Genomic DNA, 13,024 nt, shown 5'->3' with positions numbered 1-13,024 from the left:
ATATATGACAAGAATTATTTAGATTTTAATGTTATGTATTGTTTTAGATACTTTAATGAAAGTTTTCACTGGTCAAGTATCATTAGATCTTCTGAGTATTTGGCTTTTAAGAAGTGCATATGGTCAGTTCATATGATTAAGCTGAACATACATGGTGAAAAGAGAAGTGAATGTATGCCAAAAATTAACTTCATAGTTCAGAGAATTTCCTTATATACAAATACAGGAAGTCTCATATTTTAGCGATAATGAAAACATCAGTTCCTTTGTAATCTCTCACTTGTCACGCATCATCTGTGCTGTTTTTCAGAGTTCTATAATAATTATGAACTAATTCTTACATACATGTTTTAGAAAACTGGCTACTATAAAATTTACTTGTGTCTTATTCAAAATTTGTCATGTCTCTTCAAGCTTACAGTTTAGGGAAAAGAATTTACAGTTTCTTTCCTCCTAGTGAAAGTGAAAGTCGCTCAGTCATATCCAACTCTTTGAGACCCTATGGACTATACAGTCCATGAAATTCTCCAGGCCAGAAGACTGGAGTGGGTAGCCTTTCCCTCCTCCAGGGGATCTTCCCAACCCAGGGATCAAACCCAGGTCTCCTGCATTGCAGGTTGATTCTTTACCAGTTGAGCCAACAGAGGAGCCCAAGAATACTGGAGTGGGTAGCCTATCCCTTCTCCAGCGGATCTTCCTGACCCAGGATTCGAACCAGGGTCTCCTGCATTGCAGGCGAATTCTTTACCAACTGAGCTACCAGGGAAGCCCTCTTCCCTCCTAGGAAAAGAGCAAATGTTTATAAATTACCTAGGACTGTGGCAATAAGGCCCAGAGGGTAGGAACCCAGGCTCTGTTGTCAGCTTGGGTTTGAATCTTGGCTCTGCCGTTAATCAGCTGAGTGAACAAATTATTTTTCAGGGAATTAAATTGAACTAGTATATGCAAGATGCTTTCCTCAGTATCAGGACCATGGTAAGTGCTAGGTAAACTTTAGCTGCTGCTAAGTTGCTTCAGTTGTCTCCGACTCTGTGTGACCCCATAGACGGCAGCCCACCAGGCTCCCCTGTCCCTGGGATTCTCCAGGCAAGAACACTGGAGTGGGTTGCCATTTCTTTCTCCAATAAACTTTAGCTACTATTATTAAAATTAGTGGTGGCTCAGATGGTAAAGAATGTGCCTACATTGCAGGAGACCCAGGTTTGATCCCTGGGCTAGGAAGATCCCCTGGAGTAGGGAATGGCAACCCACTCCAGTATTCTTCCCTGGAGAATTTCATGGACAGAGGAGCCTGGCAGGCTACAGTCCATGGGGTTGCACAGAGTTGAAGACAACTGAGCGACCAGTACTTTTACTCTCCTTGAAAGAACTGGTGCTTGCGCGCGTGCTCGGTTGTGTCTGAGTGTGTGCCACCCGGTGCACTGCAGCCCGCCAGGCTCCCCTGTCCAGGGGTTCTCCAGGCGAGAATGCTGGAGTGGGTGGCTGTTCTCTTCTCCAGGGCATCTTCCCGACCCAGGGACCGAACCGACGTCTCCTGTGCGTCCTGCACTGGTCAGCAATTATTTACCACTGTGCCACCAGGGAAGCCCAAAGAAGTGCCACCATAACTAAACCGCTAGAAGTTTAGAGCAAACCTTGAGGGAGAAATCAAATCACTGTTTTATTCTAGTGCGTTTGAAGCAGTGCCTGTAATTATTCTGTGTCTTCCGTGACTGATGGGCTTTAATTGTATTTGGAGGATTAGAACCTAAAACTGGCAGAGAGCACAGGCACGTTATCCTCTATTACTGCTCCATCAGAACATCTTCGTGTAACCAAGACCATATGTAACCGTAATTTTTTATTCATCTTCTATAACCTTGGCCTGAACATTTTCGTAGATGAATGCTTTTCCCATCACATCATCTACTGCTGTTTATAGTGCAGAGTAGAAATGCCTTTGGATGAACAGATTGTGCACAACAAGTGTTATAATGACCATATGTGGGCTTTTTACGATCACTTGAAATTGTACTCATTAAAGACAAAACAAGACTTATTAGATCAGTAAGCGCTTCCCTGAACATTCTGAGATGGCCAAAAATTATGGTACACTGGTGCTTAAAAGATCAGAATTATTCTCTGTGACAAAGTAGCAGCAACGGCAGATGTCAGCTTCGGAAGGCTTAATTTGCTGCGAAGAGTATTCTGAAGATTGTATTCCGGAATTGGGAGTTTGGCCTGTCAGCACTCGGAATCTACTGGATTCATATCAAAGCCGGTCCGCAGCGTTCTAGGCTCATCCCTGTGCTCAGCACAGTGTTTTGGTGAGAAGACCGGTCTGTGGCATGACATTGCTTAGTTCATGGATTCAGGTAACGGCAAGATAGCCTTTTAAACATACGTTACTTTGGTTGAACTAGTTTAGTTGTTTCAGCTTTTGAAAACCAAGGGTAGAACTCAAAGCTTTTTGTTAAATTCGTTCTGACAGTGTTTTTATACTAAGACATTATACAAAATGTAATTTACATTCACACAATGTTTGTAAATATATAAACGTTCCTAGAAAGTTGTGTTACCCTTATTGTCCTCACAGTGTATAGTTTTCAATATTTTTTTCTCAATATTTTATGTAATTTTTAAATAAATGATTAGAGGATGTGAAATGCAGAGTGTTATCAGGATAAATATATTTAATTTTATATGATTGAGAAAATCTCTCCAACTTCCTACTTTCCAGTCTGTGACTCTAAATTTGCTAAAGAGGCAAGTGCCATGAAAGCTCCGTGCCTTAGTTTCCTCCTGTGAAGAGGCATGTCTGTAATAGAGGATCTATCTCTAGGGTTTCTTATAGCCAGACAAATCTCTGAATTTAAGAATTGTTGGCCTGGAAGGGACTCTGAGTGGCTGTCCTTGAATGCAAGGAATGTCAAGTCCTTACTAAGTTAGAAGGGAAAATTGGGGATTTGTGACATCTTAGATTGTTAAATCAAGGGCAAGAAGACAGAAGATTGATAACAAGAGAAAGAATATTGATATTCTATTACTGTGGTCTCGTGGACTTAATTTTACTTTGGTGCTCTCCGTCTTGTCTGAACTCTATTGATGACACACCCTTAGTCTTCAGATACGTTCTGTTAATATCAAGCAGTAATGGACTTCCTTCTAAGCTGCTATGACTATGTAGATGAGAGTCCAGAAATAGCTAACAGCGCACGCACACAGGTTGAGAAGGTAGTCAGCTTTCCTGGAGTGGGTTTGGAAGCGGGGATGAGAGCTTCTGAGGCTTCTGTTTTGCCTCCGAAGTTGAGCACGTTAATGACGTGCCATGTCCGGCAGAATTGCGTCTCCTCCAACCCAGGACTTCTCTCAGGTGTTGGAAGCGTTTCCAGCTCATAGCACAGGGAAGGACAGCCCAGGCAAAGCCGAGCAGGCGACCTGAGTAGACACAGAACAGGAAGTCCAGGGAGACCGGGGTGGCCAGGGCTCAGGAGGACAGAGTACCAGAGCAGAGACAGCTGCATAGAAAACCCCGGAGATGAGTGTATGTTCTCCCATGCTTATCTGGTCCTAATAACCCACGAGTAAAGAAATCCCAAGAGAAACAAGGAAGTAGTAATATTTTGAACTGACGGAGAATAAAGACAAAACACACCAGATTTAGTGGGATGCTGCTAAAGTACTCACTTTGGTTAAATAGCACCAAACACCTACATACGAAAAAAAGAAAGGTCTCAGGTCAACGGCCGTAGCTTCTACCTTATGAAACTTGAGAAGAGTAAATTAAACTCAAAGTAAGCAGAGGGAAGGAAATAATAAACATCACAGCGGATATTAGTGAAATGGAAAACAAAAAGAAATATTAATGAAAGCGCAAAGCTGGTTCTTTGATAAACTAGATAAATCTGTATTCAGACTAATTAATAGAGAGAAGGAGACATTGCCAGTGCCATGACTCAGAGGGGCAGCATAACTGCAGAGTCTCCAGATATTAAAAGGGTAACAGGAACATCATGAGCATCTTCACACCTCTAAATTCAACAAGTTAGATGAAATGGAAAATATATTTGAATGTTGTGAATTTCCGAAGCTCGCTCAGGAAGAAATATTCAGTAGATAACCTGGATACCTCTTTTACTTAAAGAAATTACTTTTGTTGTTAAAAACCTTCCCTCAGTGATACTCCCTGCCCAGAGTGCTTCACTGGTGAATTCCACCAAATATTTGTTATATTTCAAAACTTTTTCGGACCTCCCTGGTGGCTCAGACGGTGAAGAATCTGCCTGCAACCCAAGAGACCCAGGTTCGATCCCTGGGTCGGGAAGATCCCCTGGAGAAGGGAATGACTACCCACTCCAGTATTCTTGCCTTGGAGAATCCCATGGACAGAGGAGCGAGATACGTACTTGAGTGATTTACTATTGGAATGATATAGCATTAGGGCTTTGTATCAAAATATCATACAGCAGATGAAAAAATAGAAAAGTGGATAGGCCAATAAAGGAAACAAAAATGGCAAAATATAGATAATTGAGGTAAGTTATAGGACAAGAAGGTTCATTATGTTATTCTCATTACTTTTGTTTATCCTTGAAAATTTCCGTAATAATGAAGCTTTTAAGAGGTTAAAATTGATATTAATATAACATGATAAGTCGTATTATTCAATCACATACTTTTTAAGAACTCAGTAACATGGAAAAAGCTCAGGATGATAATGAATACTCAAGTGCATTATATATAATATTAATTTAAAATCATTTGAACAAATAAGCCAAAGGAGTCTGAAATATCAAAGTGGCATGTTATATAGTACATGTAGTTGGTGTGCAAACTTTAGGTCTGCTCTGAGTTCATGAGCTTCATGCCACTGATCCATTGTGAATTGACTTCAGTCACTTCGAATGATTTCAACCAACAGTCAGGAAGATGGTATTTTTATTCATAAATGACTAAATACTCATTTAATGACTAGTCAATAAATGACTGTTAAAAAGATGAAGAATTTTTGAGAAAACTTCGTTTTTGTTTTATGCTATATAAAATTTATATTTGTCATACCTTAGGGATAGATGTTTTTCCTTTTTAGATTGTTGATATATTTTAAAGTTGTTAATTAATTAATGATATTAATTCTGATGCTGTGTATGCATGCTAAGTCACATCAGTCATGTCCGACTCTTTGTGACCCCATGGACTGTAGCCCTCCAGGCTCCTCTGTCCATGGGATTCTCCAGACAAGAATACAGGGGGGGGCGGGGGTTGCCATGCCCTCCTCCAGCGAATCTTCCTGACCCAGGAATTAAACCCATGTCTCTTATGTCTCCTGCACTGGCAAGGGGATTCTTTACCAGTAGCACCAGCTGGGAAGCCTGTCTTAGATATTATTGTTGTTTCAGTTTTCAGTTTAGAAGCACAAACTGAATTCTTGGGATATGTCAGATATGGGTATGTTTGTTTGGTTTTGTTTTTAAGGAGAGGTGTTTTTTGGAAGGTAGCAGCTAAAAAAATTCAGATATTTTCTTGGACCATATCATATTTACAGAACTTTTGTAAAACACATAGTTTAAAAGTGCTTATGGCTGAAAATATGAAATGTTTTCTAAAGAAAAACAAAATTGATTTTTTTTCAGTTAATTTAACGTAAGTAAGTGAAAGAATGTTCATCCATGCAGCTAACTCAATTCTCATCTTCCTTGTCATGTTTATTCAGAGACTAGAAATGAAAGATGAACTTTCTTGCCTTCTAAATTTCAAAACAACTGATCAGTTTAGAATGTCTTATTCTAAAGATAGAACATATTATTTTGCTGCTTTTGGGGTGATATTGCTGTTAAGCTATAGATTATAATTTTGTTTGTTTCTGATTAATTTATAGGAACTTGAGTGGTATTTTGAGATGTGGAAAGTGTGTTCTTGAATTCATTCAGCTCTGAAATATTCCCTTCTGAGTAGACCAGTGATGACTCTGAAGAGGTGTTTGTAGGATGCTCTTGGTTTTTTTAGCTTTTGGGGAGTTAAGAGTTGAGCTAGAAAGCAAGTTTTGAGAATTTAGGCAATGATTCTCTAGGCCTGGTGTGATCCATTAATAGATTTTTTTTCTTAGAAGTTTAAAAGGGACAGCAAGCCACTTATTGCTGTCATCAAAGCTAATGGTGTGACTGTTGATCGTAAGACTGGCATTTCACGTAATCTCTTACTCTCAGTTTTCTCATCTGTAAAATGAGGATAATAATAGCATCTACCTATCTCTTGGGCTGTAGAGGAAGGGTGTTTGGCACATACTAAAGCAGCATTTGAAAAATAATATAAAGAAGTAATTGTAAAAATGTTCATTATTATGTACAAAGTCTGCTTATAACTCTTTAGTCCTAATCCATTCATGTTCTTTTATAAAAATAAAAATGTAAAATGATTTTCATGAAAATAAATCTCAGTTAAAAGCTTTATGACCCTTCATTCTACCTGAGTGCCGATTCAGAATATTAAGATGAATAACTGTCTGCTCTTCATGAATTTGTTTTCTCTCCTTTAACCCACTGAACAACTAAAACAATATTTTAAATCATCAAAAAATTCCTACCATAGCAATGCACTGAATCAGAGGAATATAGTATTGTACCTCATTTAAATTTTTTCTTATTGAAATAGAGTGGATTTACATTGTTGTGCTAATTTCCACTACACTGCAGAGTGATTCAGTTACACGTACATGTGCGTTCTGCTTCAGCAATACCCTTGCACTGTGGTTCATCACCGCGCGTCGGGTCCCGTTCTCCGTGCTGTACGGCAGGGCCTTGTCGCTTGCCCGTTCTGCGTGTACTGCTGCGTCTCTGATTTCGCACTCCCAGTCCACCACCCCACCAGAGTCTGTTCTCTGTGTCTGTGATTCGCTTTCTTTTTCATAAAAGCTCATTTGTGTCGTATTTTAGATTCTACATACGAGTGGTATCGGCTGATATTTGTCCTCATTTCTGACTCACTTCACGTGGTGTGGTGGTAATCTTTAGTTACATCCACGTTGTTGCAGTGGCGATATTTCACTCTTTTTTATAATATTCCATTGTGTGTGTGTGTGTTGCATACCTACGTGTGTATACGTATAGGGCTTCCCCAGTGGCTCAGTGGTGAAGAATCCACCCGCAGTGCAGAAGACACAGGAGATGTGGGCTTGATCCCCAGGCTGGGAAGATCCCTGGAGGAGGGCATGGCAACCCACTCCAGCATTCTTGCGGGAGTGTCCCCTGAACACAGGAGCCTGATGGGGTGTCGTCCATGGAGTCACAAAGAGTTGGACGCGACTGAAGTGACTGAGCGTGCACGCACGTGTATGTGTATGCTGCGTCTTCTTTGTCCATTCACTTGTCATTGAACATTTTGGTTGTTTCTCTGTCTTGGTTATTGTGAATAGTGTTGCTATGAACATCGGGATGCATGTATCATTTTCAATTATATTGTTCTCTGGATATAGGCCCAGGAGTGGGATTGCTGGATCGTATGGTAGCTTCACTTTTTTGTTTTTAAGGGGCCTCTGTACTGTTTTCCATAGCGGTTGTGCTAATTTACATTCCCACCAGCAGTATAGGGGGTCCTCTTTTCTCTCCACCCTCTGCAGCATTTGTTATTTGTAGACTTCTTAATGATGGCCATTCTGACTGGCGTAAGGTATGTTATACCTTACTGCTATCACACAAATGAGTGACTTTGGTTTTTATTTTTCAAACTAGTGTAGGCAGTGTCTACATAAGCGGTAGCGTTTTATCACCTTTACTTTTTTCATTCTACTGAGCCAGTTATATCTGTTCAGTGAGGCTACTCTTTTTATATTTTACAACCCTATTACCCTCACTCTAGTTATAATGTCTGTTTGTGCTACATTTTCATTCCAGCAGCTGCCATAGCAGCATATATCAGTATGAGGCTAGTAAAATAATGAATGCATCTTTCAAATGACTCAGTTTGTGGAAGTCCTAACAAGTAAAATGAACGAATACATTTCTTTGTTGTATCTGTCCTTTGATAAAATGGTTTCTTCAGGCTTTAATGTAAATATATAAATATTAAATGAGGAAAGTTGGCTATCTGTCTTGAAAGGACCTTTCTTGGATCTTGGCTTTATACTTTATATGTCATTTCACCTTGCTCACGTGAGCCTCAGTTCACTCCTTGCGTTTTTATCACACACTTGTTGTTTATAAATACAGAGTACTTCTGTAGGCAAGGATTTCAACTTTACTTATCTGGTCTCTAACACATGAGGTCAGTCTTTATCCAGGAAAGATATTAGGAGATACTGCTCTCATGCTCTTTTTGACTTTCAGATTCATTCACACTGTGTAGTGACAGAAATTTTATTTAAGGATCAGTGTGAGTCTGCTTCATTCAGTCTTGTGGTTTATATATAAATACATAATGGTATCAGGCACAGATGGGGTCATGTCTCTAAGTCGACAGAACAGGCTGCCTGAATTAGAGAATGAGATCTGGGGCTTGGTAAGAATAAATTGTAATGAAACTTAAATGAGGAAATGTTCCACTGAGGGAAGAAAAGTGAGTGGATCTCATTTATTAATTAATTTTTATTGAAGTATAGTTAATTTACAATGTTGAGTTAGTTTCAGTTATACAGCAAAATGATTCATTTATCAATTATTAATTTAAAATAAACATGTATTGAAAATTACAGAGTCTGGTTAATTTAAAACATATTCAATTGATTAAAACATTGGGGGCAGGAGGAGAAGGGGACGACAGAGGATGAGATGGCTGGATGGCATCACTGACTCGATGGACCTGAGTCTGAGTGAACTCCAGGAGTTGGTGATGGACAGGGAGACCTGGCGTGCTGCGATTCATGGGGTCGCAAAGAGTCAGACACGACTGAGCGACTGATCTGATGTGATCTGATATTTACTTAATAGTTTTGAGTTCCTTGGACTCAAGGAGATCACACCAGTTAATCCTAAGGGAAATCAGCCATGAATACTCACTGGAAGGACTGATGCTGAAGCTGAAGCTCCAGTACTTTGGCCACTTGATGTAAAGAGCAACTCACTGGCAAAGACCCTGATGCTGGGAAAGATTCAAGGCAAAAGCAGAAGGGGATGACAGAGGATGACATGGTTAGATGGCATCACTGACTCAATGGACATAATTTTGAGCAAACTCCAGGAGGTAGTGAAGTACAGGGAAGCCTGGTGTGCTGCAGTCCATGGGGTTGCAAAGAGTTGGACACAAATTAGTGACTGAAAAAAAAAGTTTTTGAACATTTATAAAATATTTAATGGTGTTTTATTGTCAACTAATTCAGCTATCTTATTTAAACACTGTTTCCAGTGCACCTGGGCAGCTCCTGTTAGCCACAGGGAAGTCCCTGCATATGTGCAATATTATATATTCACTTACACACAAACACACGCTGTGTCGATCATTAATTATAGAGAATCCAGATAATCATATTTTTCTTTACAATTTTGTTTATCATTGTGCAGTGTTAATAATGATGGCCTAAGGCTCTCCTGGATGCTGAGGGAAAGATAAATTATGTTGCATCTTTATTGAAGTCACCGTCTTTGAAAACAGGGAATTCATTTCCATGGTAACTCACTATTAGTCAAACATAGAAGGTGTGTGTTCAAAAATTTTAGCTTGGAACCGCAATATTTATTTGGGTCTACATAATATTACTCATTACTTCCCATAATAATTTTTGGAATAGAGTTTGTTTGCGAGCTCCCTCTTCTCTGGGCACACTGGCCCAGCAAGAGAGTCCAGTAGCGTCCATTGACAAAGGCAGTTGAGCTCCTCATATGTCTGCTCTCCAGCCCAGAGGTATCACAGGTGGTTACACAAAAGCTGTTGATCACAGTGTATCTGCAAAACTGTCAGGAGCATCGCCACTTCCCTACTGTAGACTTCCTCACAATTGATTGTCTCCCAGTGGGATGATAGGCTATCCACATTTTTCTCCACGAAAAAAGCTGCCCACTGGAGCTTTCTCTGTTATATTCACTAGTGGAAATGCTTGGTTATTATGTTCAATCAGAGGTACTTTTCGACATGCAATTGGCTATCAATCTTGGATCTTTAAAAACGAAACAATATCCCTGTGCCTGAGGAAGCCGACAGCAGCTCCGGATACTTTTCCGCTTTCATCTGGCTCAGAGGAGAAAACAAAATCTGTGAGCACCCTGGGGTTCCCAGGCAAGGCGTGGGGCATACTCTGGGAGTTCCTCCTCCTTCTGGGCTATCACCATGAGCTCCCATTAGACTGACTGTTTCTTTTCATTTGGAAGCTGGCCCGCCTTTCTCCTTTCCCTCCTTCTGCTTCGAGCCGGTCCTAGGGCTGTTCGCCCTCCTATCCTCCCTTCTCTCCGAGCGTCTCTTCTGTGTCACAGGGGGCTTCTCTATGCAGGCTGCATTTAGTGGGAGGCAGGAAGGCTGAGGGAGGGAGTCCCTCTGGTGTTTCTTTCCCTCCTTCTCTGTCTCAGGTTGCGTTTCTGGCAACAGGCTTCATCTCCTCTGTGATTCCAGCCCTGGACAGACCTCCCGCAGCCCCAGCTTGCACTGGAAGACCAGGCATGTGGTTTTCATGAACACTGAGTCTTCTTTCTTGTCTCTCTAGCCTTGGGGTGCTCGTGGCGTCCTGCTGGTGGAAAATCTGTGGCTTACAGTAGCCTCTCTTCTCAGCTTCTACTTCATCAGAATAGCCTTTTTTTTTTTTTAAATGAAATTCCCTTCAGCTTATAGGGATTTGTTTTCCTAGTAAGATACTAGAACGTATTACATGAGAGCACCTGTAAGAGAATAGAACTGATATTTATCTCCCCTCTAAGAATCTTGTAACAATGAGATCAAAGCACAAAGCAGAGAATTGCGCACTGTATAACATTTAAATTAGACTTGACCTTTCCTTAGACTGGAGCTTCCCTCATAGCTCAGTTGGTAAAGAATACACCTGCAATGCAGGAGACCCCGGTTCAGTTCCTGGGTTGGGAAGATCTGCTGGAGAAGGGATAGGCTACCCACTCCAGTATTCTTGGGCTTTTCAGGTGGTTCAGTTGGTAAAGAATTGCCCTGCAATGTGGGAGACCTGGGTTTGATCCCTGGGTTGGGAAGATCTCCTGGAGAAGGGAAAGGCTACCCACTCCAGTATTCTGGCCTGGAGAATTCCATGGAAAGTCCATGGGGTTGCAAAGAGTCGGACACGACTGAGCGACTTTCACTTTCATTCCCTGGACTATCTGTAGCCATACTCTTGTCTTGGATCTAGATAAGCTAAAACTCGATAGATAGAAACAACTAGCTGTGTGACAATTAGGAATAATGAAGCTACAGCTCTTGGTAATTCCCAAGAGTAGGATGGAAAGCCAGATGCTTACTTATAAAAATAGTTTTTATGCATGCTCCTTTTGCTTTGTGGGCATGCTCAGTTGTGGCTGACTCCCTGTGAGCCCGTGGACTGAAGCCCACCAGGCTCCTCTGTCCATGGGATTCTCCAGGCAGGACACTGGAGTGGGCTGCCTTTCCCTTCTCCAGGGGATCTTCCCAACCCAGGGATCCAACCCAGGTCTCCCGCATTGGCAGGGATGTTCTTTACCACTGAGCCACCTGGGAAGCCATGTTCCTGGAACGGGTGAAATTTAAATGTTTCTCAGTGCTGTAATGTGTGCCAATTCACAGAGGCAAATGCAAAGAGAAATATTTCACTAAGTAAGTTAATTGTTGTGAACTAGTTATTTGAGTTATTATTAGTTACCAGTTAATTAAAGTTATATATTGGATGGTTTTGACTGACAATTAAAAATAACCTATTACCATATCAGTTGTTGTCGTTTAGTTGCTCAGTCGTGTCCGACTCTTTGCGATCCCATGGACTGCAGCACGCCAGGCCTCCCTATACATCACCAACTCCCAGAGTTTACTCAGACTCATGTCCATCGAGTTGGTGATGCCATCCAATCATCTCATCCTCTGTCATCCCTTTCTCCTCCTGCCCTCAGTGTTTCCTAGCATCAGGGTCTTTTCAATAGAGTCAACTCTTTGCATCAGCTGGTCAAAGTATTTGAACTTCAGCTTCAGCATCAGTCCTTCCAGTGAATATTCCATATCAGTACTTCTGTTTATTTTTTAACTTTTAGATCTTGGTCATGCTTTTTGTTGATGTAAGAAAGTATAAGTGACCCAAATTGCATAATATTGAAGTAAATCATAAATTTTGAAGTTTAAATTTAGTGCTGTTTAAAATTTCATCTCAATTACCTTTTCAACTCAAAGATGGAAGAAAGTGGTTGAGAGAAGAGAATTAGTTCTTTGTATCAGAAGGTAGTGCTTTAATATATAAATCAAACATATAATTTATGTGCTTTATTTTTGAAAATTTTGCATTATCTAATAATAGTTTCATGTTCTGTGTGATCTAATATCAAGGAAAACCTTGTAAAGGCTTTTCTGAGTGCCATTTCTTACTGTTAACTGATATACCGGGCTTCCCTTGTGGCCCAGCTGGTAAAGAATCCGCCTGCCACGCGGGAGACCTGGGTTCGATCCCTGGGTTGGGAAGATCCCCTGGAGAAGGGAAAGGCTCCCCACTCCAGTATTCTGGCCTGGAGAATCTATACAGTCCATGGGGTTGCAAAGAGTCGGAGGCGACTGAGTGACTTTCACCTTCACTGTACTGCCTGTAGCGTCGTCATTAACCTAGAATTTTAGATCATTCACTTCTGCCTCTTAACATTGAGTGTGATTTGTCAATTCCAAATTTAAACACATGTAAACCAAATGCTACTGCTTCTTACAACCTTTTTTTTTTTTAGGACAAAGGTAAAACTAAGTACAACAAATGGGACCTGAGTCAGTGTTTGTAGAGTTCTTGACTTGGGTTTTGAGTGTGAATCCTCACATGCTCTTTAGAAAGTTTGAGTTTTCTAAGATTTTCCTTAGAGAGTGTTCATTCTTTTATTATTATAGGTGATTTTGGCATTTAGATGATACCATGAATAATGAAATCAAGTACAATGCCAGCAGTGAAGATTGTGCAAGAAAC

General features: G+C 40.7%; 1 protein-coding gene across 1 annotated transcript in view; it reads left to right on the top strand.

The window, feature by feature from the left end:
- Positions 1–13,024, top strand: part of FBXL17 (F-box and leucine rich repeat protein 17) — a 527,341-nt gene that overhangs the window by 157,609 nt on the left and 356,708 nt on the right.

Source organism: Bos mutus, chromosome 7 (genome assembly GCF_027580195.1).
Source record: "Bos mutus isolate GX-2022 chromosome 7, NWIPB_WYAK_1.1, whole genome shotgun sequence".
In the NCBI taxonomy this organism is placed as follows: Eukaryota; Metazoa; Chordata; class Mammalia; order Artiodactyla; family Bovidae; genus Bos; species Bos mutus.
Note: the sequence above shows the minus strand (reverse complement) of the source record. Positions and strands in the feature narration are given on the sequence as shown.